Consider the following 10,398-nt stretch of genomic DNA (forward strand, 5'->3'; position numbering starts at 1 on the left):
AATTGAAGGTTGTCTATACTCTTATAGAGAAATTATATACCGGCGTGCAACAGATCATTTGTACTGCCTCTCATAACACCGTACCCAACTTTGATCAAGGAAATATTAGAGAAGCTGTCAATGCTGCCTGCCCGGTTTGAGGAGTTAAAAAGATCAGCTACAAGGGCAGGTGCTCTAACTGCGCTAATCCGGGCCAAAGCATTTAAAACAAAACAGAAGCTAGCCAACTCGCTCCCAGAATGCTCCCCCGATTGCAAGCTTCGTCGGCCGTCGGATCTGCCCCTCTGGCTGGCTGCACCGTTGGATCTTCACTTACAGTTAAATCGTTTTCACCTTCGAGTCATTTTCCTTGCCCAATAACGAGTGGGCTCGTCTCAAGCTTGCATTGGCTGTCTCAGCAGCTGGTCATCTTTGGGCGGGTGAACCTTTTCTCACGCGCCGCGCGTCCCGTGGCTAGGGCGAGGAGCCCATTGGACATAACCGCACCAAACCCTAGCCCCCCGTCCACAGCCACCCGCTCCTTCTCACAGCCGCCGCACCATTCCTCCCTTCCGCCCCCTCCTCCTTCCCGGATCCCCACCACGGCGCCGACCTGCAGGCAAAGGGCGACAGCGGCGGCGCTCAGTTAGATCTGTAGGAGAGAGAATATGAGAGGGAGAGAGAGGAGGGAGAAAGAGAGGAAGAGGAGAGGAGGCACGTCGTCGGATGGGAGAGTGGCCAACCCGGCTCGCGTCGGCTGGGGCCGCACCCCTCCCCGAAGGGCGGCGATGATGGAGGGATCCACCAGCGCCATCCAGGCTCCCGACCAATGGACTCGCTGGTTCGCCGCCCCTCCCGTGCGGCGGGGACATCCATGGCGGCGTGGGCTGGGGACCAAGCGGCGGGGCCCATGATGCGTTCCGGTCGAGGGATTTGTCGGGCTGGCGCGGGATCTTAGCCGCTGTCGATGGATTTCTCGCAGCTTGGCTACCTGTTGCTCTGGATCCGGTATGATCCCCATCTCTCTCTATCTCTCTCTCTCTCTCTCCGAGAAAAAGCTCTTTATTTGAATGACCAAGAATCCGTGGTGTGCTCCTGAACTGCAAGGAACACTCCACTACAAAACTCACTTAAGCAGGCTTATAGATGATACCTTGTCTTGAGCCTATTTTCTCAAAATAATGAGAGGCTGAATGATTCAGACACAGGCTCCACCATCTTTCTCACCTCATCATTTTGTTACATTTGATTACAACCCAAACCCTATGCTGATTCAGGCGAGCTCTTGTTGCCTGATCACTGGCCAATCGTCGGGTTGGCGGCCACGTTAGTTCCGCACCGCTGCCAGCGACCGCCGTTCTGTTGCCTTGGATTCGGGTGTGGCGTTGGCTGGTAACCGTATGGTGTTCGTCTGATGTGTCGTCCGCATCGTGGGGGTTTGGTCGGTTGACTCCAGGTATGAGCAGCTCCTGAGCTTGATGGCTGGATGTGTGCACACATGTAACGGGGTATCATGGTCATGTTGCTTGGTGTGTAGAGGCAACCTAATTTTTGGACCAAAAAGAGGGGCGGTGACGATGATGACTAGCTGAAACAATCATGTCTTGAGCAATCAAGACAGCCTTGGCTTGTGGGACTAAACAGAGCTGAAAAAGTCGGTGTCACCGTTGGAGTTACCCTTAGAGCCTACCCTTACCTCTGTTGTAGCTTGCTCAATTTTATTGCCGATGTTGGCTGATCTGTGCCTTGGACGGTCGTTCTGATGAGTGATACTCTGGGACCAGGTCTATTTCAACACACACGAACCCATTGACCTCCCATGTTCCTGGGGAGTGTTGCATGTCAGAAAAGTTAGGGTTTGTGTCACACAAAGTTCTGCATTGACACTTAGAAAGTAAGTGAAAAGCGATATGCCATTTTTTGAGGCTATCTACAATCCCGTTAAAAGGCAACAGCTAAACACTGAAGGGCAATGGAACTCAATTTGTCGGTATCACAGTTTGATAAATTGTATTAGTTGTATTTCTTGGATTTATATAAGAAAAACAAAAATAGCTACCTTTGTGTGGATTACAGTGCTAATGATCAGTTCTTTGTATCAGACATGAATGGACAGATTCAAGATTTCCTTTCACCTAGGCTTGGTTAGTTGGCCACTTCAATTCCCACTTTTTGTCATGTAATCTTGATGTCGATACTTCAACATTACATGCAAAATATGATGCATTATGTAGAAGTTACTAATGGTCAAGAATTTTCTGGATACGACACCTTCTTAGTCCTATTCATATTATGTAGAAGTTGCATAAGGCAGAACAATAATAAGAACATTTGTCAGTTTTTTCATGTGCAGGTTCAGCAGCGGGCAATGCTCAAGACAGAGTTGGGCGCACATCATATATATACATATGTTGTCGTGTCGTAATAAATGGAGATGAGCAGAAGTAGAGATGAGATATCTATCCGACTGTCATCCTTCCAAGACTTGGGTTTGTCATCTCTGTCAGCGTCCGCCTCCGCTTCCTTCGTTGGTTGTCGTTTCTTTGTACACTGTTGTAGTTTAGAGATCATAATACATTTTCCATGGATACAATTGAATACGCCACCCAATTTTCTATATAATTGTTCAGCTCTCTCTCATAGCGATTCATACAAAATATCATGCATAGTGGTCCCAGCTTAAGTAGAATATAACCATTGGATTGTTCAAACTTTGCTTGTGTTTCACAGGGCACCATAACTCTAATCCGACATGAGCAATGCAACCACGACAATGAGCAGTGGAACCGCAAGATAGAGATAGATACAAGTAGAATATAACTGGTCATATTTCTAAAATGATCACACTACTTATGGTGTCGGAAGAGAAGGCATCAGTGATAGTGGGCTTGGTGATGAAGGCATCAATACGAAGAGATTAATTCACAACTTTATTCTTGATAGGTTGTACAAATATACAAGGTAGTACTGTTTCCTTTTATGTTTAAATAGCTTTGTGAGTACAATCAAATGAAAATTCTGCGATTCATGGTGCGGAAGCGGGCATCTTTGTTTTCCTGACCAAAAATACATAGTTTCATGCCTCCATGGTATAGTTTGAGGCACAATCCAATGAGAGATTCCTACTTAGCTAGCTAATATATAACATTTGACGGTACTGTCTTGTGTTGTAAATATAAAATATGCTACATGAGCATTACTTTTATTTTGAATTTAATTTTGTGTTTGAGCCTCTTTTACATATTAAGTGTAATATCACAGACTTTCTTCTTTCAGGGTTAACTGGCCATGCAAAAACTGTTGTGAGGCATTAAATGGTACTCCCTCTGTAAACTAATATAAGAGTGTTTAGATCACTATTTTAGTATTCTAAACACTCTTATATTAGTTTACGGAGGGAGTACTATATGTTTTTGGCTTGCTTTTGTTCACTTTTGTCCTTTCCAAAGTGGAATAAGAAAAGAAAGTCAAAACAGGCTCAACCATGACTACTCTGCTCTTGTGATCACCAATTTCTGCTCCATTGCGCACAAGAAAGTAGTGACTATTTATTTGCTTAAACAATATGTCCAGCGCTACCTGTCCTACTAATATTCCTTTATGGATGTATCACACAAATTTCAGTTATTGGATATTAAATGTAGGTTCTCTACTCAGAGCTTGGTCCAATGGTCAATGCAGCTCTATGTTGTGCTATCTTGCTATCGGGCTCTTTTTTCGTTACTTAAAATGGTCAGATATCTCTGATGTTAAATTCGTCGTTGATTGCTTATATCCAAAATAACTATGTTAGTACACTGAAGCCAATTTCTACATTGTTAGTGAAGTTGGATAAATTTAGTCCAACATTTCCAGTATGTATCTTCTTCTGCTATCAATGTTAATTCTGCCATAAGCATATTACTCTCCATGCATTTTTTTCTTTCGATGAAAAACACAGACACTTGTTCAGTTTTTTACTACATAGAAAAAGATAAGTTCAATTTGGTTTCTAATGTTCATGTCGGCCTTTGCCTAAGCAAAAAAGGTAACCACTTTATATTGTAATCTGGTTTTTAGTTTCTCTTTGATTCAACCATTTTTTTGTGTGCTGTCTAACTGTTAGATTGTCTGGAACATCTCGGAACAACCTTTCGTGTCCCCGATATTATCTCGTTTCCTGAACAATATTATTTTATTTGCTTTATCTACGAGCATGAATTCCTAGTGTTCCTTTCTCTCCTTCCAATTGACATTCTTAGATGTGATTCTATTAGAAATTTTGTGCCATGACAGAAGTAATGGTTGATTGCTCTGGTTTAGCCTTTATGTCAGTTGTTGCTGAGGGTCTAGTTTCTCATTTTTCAGAATTTGTAGTAGCAGGGATGTGTATAATATGGATAACTGAACTGGTGTTTAGGGGTTTCAGTGCAAGACTGCTACTTGCTCGATTAGTTAGATCAACTGGTGTTTGGAGATTTCAGTGCGAGTGATGTTCCAGTTTCGATTGCAGGGCTTCGAGATGCACCATGAGGATTGAAACAAGTCTTATATAGGGCTGCTAAATTATTATGCTTTCGGTCTTTTCTGAATTTAGTTAGCATAAATACTTCCAGAATACCTCTTATAATATGGAAGTCTGTTGGTAACAACACTGATTTTGCCAGTTTGTGGAACATGCTTCATTTTTGCAGGTAAAAGAAGGAAGAGAACATTGGAGAAAAAGGCAGCAGGACGGATTCTCTAAGCTTTCTCAAATGTTTGAACAATTAGAAGATAGTTACAATCATTTTTCTCTTGCCTTATTACATCTTGATGTTAATAGGCTTTGGAAGGTACTATGCGCCCGTTCAAGGTTTACAGAATTTGCACCATCCTATTACAGTTTGTTCTGATGACATAATTGACCAGTTCTTCCTTGAGTAAATTAATATTGTGGCTGCTACTCCTTTGTGCATTGTTACATAGAGTTATATAATTGTGAAGGTGTGTACACATCAACATATAATTCCCACGATCCTATTACAGTTTGTTCTGACGACAATATTGAGCAGCTCTTACTTGAGTAAATTGTGCAACTCTTCCTTGAGTAAATTAGTATTGCAGTTACTAAGCCTTTGTGCATTCCGATACAGCTCTACTAAAATACTACTTTCTTATGCCCATATTAAACCGAGACCCGACTTTACATCATTTCTATTCTCATCCATTCTCCTGAATTTTAGTCCACTTCAGCAATGCTATGACCTGACACTTCATGTATATATATGAAAAAAATGACCGCAATTTTGTTGTTGTGATTTGGTCAATCCTCGGCCTTTCGATTCCTACCAATCTCTCCTTTGTTTGGAAAGTGATGCCACCTGAAGGGCTGCAAGCCCAAGACAACATCGGTAATATCCTTCGCATATTTGGAAGGCGTGGAACAATATCGTTTCAACTTAGTCAGGTGCTGGCCCAAGGATGTTATTTCTCGCTGATGTTTTATTTAATTATTTTGAAACGAGGCAAAAGACTTCCATTTTCATTGGCTTAGAAGATAGTGAGAATTGCCTGGTTAATTGAGGAAAACCGGGCTAAAACCAATACAACTCAACCCACACAACATGGGTACCACCAGCCAACCTGGCCACATGCTAACAGATGGCTACACACGCGAACAATTGACAACTCCGACTTTGAAGACGAGCTTCGCAAGGGAAATATGCAGGATTTGCGCTGATCATGTAATCCGCAAATGACCATCGAGTGTCTATCATCATCACCACCTGGACTCCCTCAGAAATCAACGCCCCCGAAACGGCCGCCTCGGCGAACCACATCATTCACATGAATTGTAGACAACTTTCTTACTGATGTGAATATCTCTGGATGTGATGTCCATCATTCACATCTTATAGAATATATAACTCTGTGCTACCAAATTACAATTTGTATATACATCTCATTATAGACAATAAAATATACCATGTTTTTCCTACTAAAGAGGATTAGATTTGTTACATACATTTTGTTTCAAACAGAACTCTATGTTACCAAATTTAGTTGTGTATATACATCTGATTGTTGATAATAAGACCTGTTTTTTTTCATATAAGAAAGATTAAATTTGTTGTCATATGTGCGTACCCGTAACTATATCAACTAAACCATGGATTTCTTTTCATCGCTAACATGGAATCAGTAGGTCTCTGCGCCATTTGGTGCAACAGATGGTTTAGTTGAAGGTTCTTGTAGCATGAAACTATTTTCATCGACAACATGTCTTCAGCGGGTCTCTGCACCATTTGGTGCAACGGGTCAACTAGTGGATACCAGATCTTGACCCGGCTGATATAGGACGCGGTTATCCGAGCATAAAGGGGGACGGGTCAAATTTTGACAATGATGATATCGAGCTTTGACGAAGAAAATGCGCCCATTAGCGAGCAAATTGGCTGAAGAGACAGATCTTTCTCATTACCAGTTGATTTATGACGCCGACAACAAACGGGTTAATGCGCCAACTCATGATGTGAAAAATCTTATCCCGCCTTTCCGTAAGCATACCTACGCCACTGATGTTGATCCCTGCACACTTATAAGCGACAAAGCTGTATTCAAGGCCCTAACTGGAATCGACTGGGCAACCATTGACTTCCAGCTGCTGGGTGGAGAGAAGGAGGATGAACCGGCGTAGGATGATCCACAACCGTCAAGTCAGCCCGGCGGAGAATCATGATCCGGAGGCCGGTTTAACCTTCTGCATACTGCAACACTTGTTGAAAACAATTATCCTTTTGGGCATCAGAACGCCTTGTAATAGGCTAGTTTAAACACCTGGTCTGCTATGCCATCATGCATATTCGTTTTGCATGACACTGTTAATCCGCCATGATTATGCTATGTCTGCTTATGATTTTTAGCAGTTTTATTCAACCGGTTTCTGCATAAAACAAGTGTGAAGTGTCCTAGCGGTTTACCGCCGGACGGGTCATAATGCCCAACATATAACCTGAGTTTATAACCAAAGCTATACCTAAAAGTAACCAAATATGAAAGATATCATACATGTGATATTTTTACACACTACTGGATCAGCAAGGTAGTATAATAAGGGTGATAACTCATAACTTGAATATTGATATTCCTCAGCTGTTGCCGGTTTATGAACGGGCCCAGACCAAGTTGAAATAGCATAAATAAATTACACTCATAAAGCGTTATAAACCGAAGAAAAAATCAAAAAAAGTTTGAAATAGTCATAATTGTGGTGTTACAACGATCAAGAGGGTTAAAGCGATGGTTCGAATACGACCAAAGCCCCCAAGTGATTTCCCTGGTGGCCTTATGCCTATCAAGAGGTCTAGCTATGGTTCAAATATGACCAAGCCCCCAAGTGATTTCACTGGTGGCCTTATGCCTATCAAGAGGTGTAGCTATGGTTCGAATACGACCAAACCCCCAAGAGATATCCCTGGTGGCCTTATGCCTATCAAGAGGTGTAGCTACGGTTCGAATACGACCAAGCCCCCAAGTGATCTTGTGAGCTATGCTCAAGGGATTCCTATGTTTGAGTTGTGCTATGCATCAGACTCTCTTTAGTCCCTTTAATCTGGGCATTAAGCCTGAAGTAGATCAGAACCCTGCTCATATGAAGTTGTGATATTGGCTTGATAGCCGGATTACAAAGGTAACAGAGATGTGCTCTTATAATATGGGCTTGATAGCCGGATTACCAAGGTAACAGAGCTGTGCTCTTATAATATGGGCTTGATAGCCGGATTACCAAGGTAATAGAGCTGTGCTCTTATAATATGGGCTTGATAGCCGGATTACCAAGGTAACAGAGCTGTGCTCTTATAATATGGGCTTGATAGCCGGATTACCAAGGTAATCAAAAACTCATGTAAGAGAACGATAGAAGCCCCGCTTTAGCAAGGATGTCAGTTTATTATATCAATCATAATATATACATTATTTTAAATATGTACATACGGAGAGCATGTGGCTCACATGTAGTATGGCCTAAGCTGAGCAATGTTCCAGGGCCGGCGGGTCTCCTCCTCCGACGTGCGTGAGTCCTTGTGGTCTCGAACATCGATAAGGTAATATGACCCATTGTTTAGATTCTTGCTAACCACAAAGGGTCCTTCCCCTGGCGGGGATAGCTTGTGCATATCAGTCTGATCCTGGATGAGTCGGAGCACCAGATCACCTTCTTGAAAAGTTTTGGTTTTAACCCGGTGGCTGTGGTAACGGTGCAGGTCTTGCTGGTAAATCGCCGAACGAGCTGCTGCAATATCACACTCTTCATCTAACAGGTCAAGTGCTTCCTGACGTGCCTTTTCATTGTCAGCTTCAACATAAGCCGCCACACGGGGCGAGTCATGACGGATGTCACTAGGGAGAACTGCTTCTACTCCATAAACCATGAAAAAGGGCGTATATAACCCGTAGACCTGTTGGGGTGGTATTAATGCTCCATAATAGGGAAGGTAACTCCTCGACCCAACAACTCAGCGTCCTCTGCAAAGGAACCATAAGCCGGGGTTTAATACCTCTTAAGATCTCTTGATTGGCTCTCTCAGCTTGACCATTAGACTGGGGTGAGCTACTGATGATATATCAAGCCAGATATGCTCACATTGACAAAAATCTTCCATAGCTCCCTAGGAAAGGTTAGTGCCATTGTCAGTGATAATGCTATGTGGAAAGCCAAAGCGGAAGATCACTTTCTTCATGAACTGAACCGCCGTCGCTGCATCACATTTGCTCACTGGCTCGGCCTCTACCCATTTAGTAAACTTGTCAACTACCACCAAGAGGTGGGTCTTCTTATCCTTGGATCTCTTAAAGGGCACCACCATATCAAGCTCCCAGACTGCAAATGGCCAAGCGATTGGAATCATCCTTAACTCCTGAGCCGGAACATGAGCTCGACGTGCAAATTTCTGACAACCATCACACCTTCTGACCAAGTCCTCAGCATCAGCATGAGCCGTCAGCCAATAAAGACCATGACGAAAAACTTTGGCTAACAGAGACTTTGAACCGGCATGATGCCCACAGCCCCCTTCATGGATCTCACGGAGGATCTCACAACCTTCTTCCGGAGACACACAACGCTGAAATGCCCCTGTAACGCTGCAATGATGCAACTCTCCATTGACAATAGTCATTGACTTGGACCGCCCAATTATTTGTCTAGACAAAACCTCATCCTCAGGTAACTCGCCCCGGGTCATATATGCCAAATAGGGAACCGTCCAATCCGGGATAACATGAAGAGCCGCCACCAATTGAGCCTCCGGGTCAGGAATAGCCAAATCCTCCTCTGTGGGTAACTTGACCGACGGGTTATGAAGGACATCAAGAAAAACGTTGGGCGACACCGGTTTACGTTGAGAACCCAGCCGACTTAAAGCATCTGTCGCTTCATTCTTCCTCCGGTCCACATGCTCAACCTGGTAACCCTTGAAATGACCAGCGATAAAATGCACCTCCCGTCGATGAGCCGCCATGAGTGGATCCTTAGAGTCCCAAGTACCTATACTTGTTGAGCTACCAAATCTGACTCACCAAAGCACCTAACCCGGCTCAAGTTCATCTCCTTAGCCACTCGAAGACCGTGGAGTAAAGCCTCATATTCGGCTAGATTGTTAGTGCAAGGAAACATTAAACGAAGGACATAACAAAATTTATCACCTCGAGGGGAAGCTAGCACAACTCCAGCCCCCGAGCCCTCCAATTGCCTTGTCCCATCAAAGTGAAGAGTCCAATATGTGTTATCCGGCTTTTCCTCTGGTGTCTGCAATTCTGTCCAGTCATTAATGAAATCCACAAGTGCCTGGGGCTTGATTGCCGTTCGAGGCATATACTTTAACCCGTGAGGTCCAAGCCCAATGGCCCACTTGGGAACCCGGCCAATTGCTTCCCTATTTTGGATTATATCCCCCAAAGGAGCAGAGCTGATCATAGTGATGGGGTAACCCTGAAAATACTCTTTAAGCTTCCGGCTTGCCATAAAAACTCCATACACCAGCTTCTGCCAATGTGGGTATCTCTATTTGGACTTAATGAGTACCTCACTGATATAATAAACCGGCCGTTGAACCGGATATTCCTTGCCTTCCTCCTTCCGCTCTACCACAATAGCCACACTGACAGCCCGGGCATTAGCAGCCACATATAACAGCAGTGGCTCTTTATCAATGGGAGCAGCAAGCACGGGAGGCTCGGCTAATTGTTTATTCAAGTCCTCAAATGCTGCATCAGCCGCATCACTCCAGACAAAATTATCTGTCTTTTTCATCATCTGATACAGAGGGATAGCCTTCTCCCCCAACCGGCTGATAAACCGGCTCAATGCTGCAATACGACCCGCCAGACATTGAACATCATTAATGCACACCGGTTTAGCCAGAGAAGTGATTGCTTTGATCTTGTCCGGGTTAGCCT

General features: G+C 43.7%; 1 long non-coding RNA gene across 2 annotated transcripts; it reads left to right on the forward strand.

Annotated features, from left to right (window-relative positions):
- The first annotated feature begins 451 nt into the window (after positions 1 to 451).
- LOC119269124 lies at positions 452 to 4,959 on the forward strand. 2 transcript variants are annotated; one of them, XR_005133469.1, is made up of 2 exons: positions 452 to 987; positions 2,318 to 4,959. It is a non-coding gene; the product is annotated as an uncharacterized LOC119269124 (long non-coding RNA). The 2 variants fall into 2 exon arrangements; XR_005133470.1 differs by having other exon boundaries at positions 2,333 to 4,959.
- The last annotated feature ends 5,439 nt before the right edge of the window (positions 4,960 to 10,398 follow it).

Source organism: Triticum dicoccoides, chromosome 1A (assembly GCF_002162155.2).
Source record: "Triticum dicoccoides isolate Atlit2015 ecotype Zavitan chromosome 1A, WEW_v2.0, whole genome shotgun sequence".
In the NCBI taxonomy this organism is placed as follows: Eukaryota; Viridiplantae; Streptophyta; class Magnoliopsida; order Poales; family Poaceae; genus Triticum; species Triticum dicoccoides.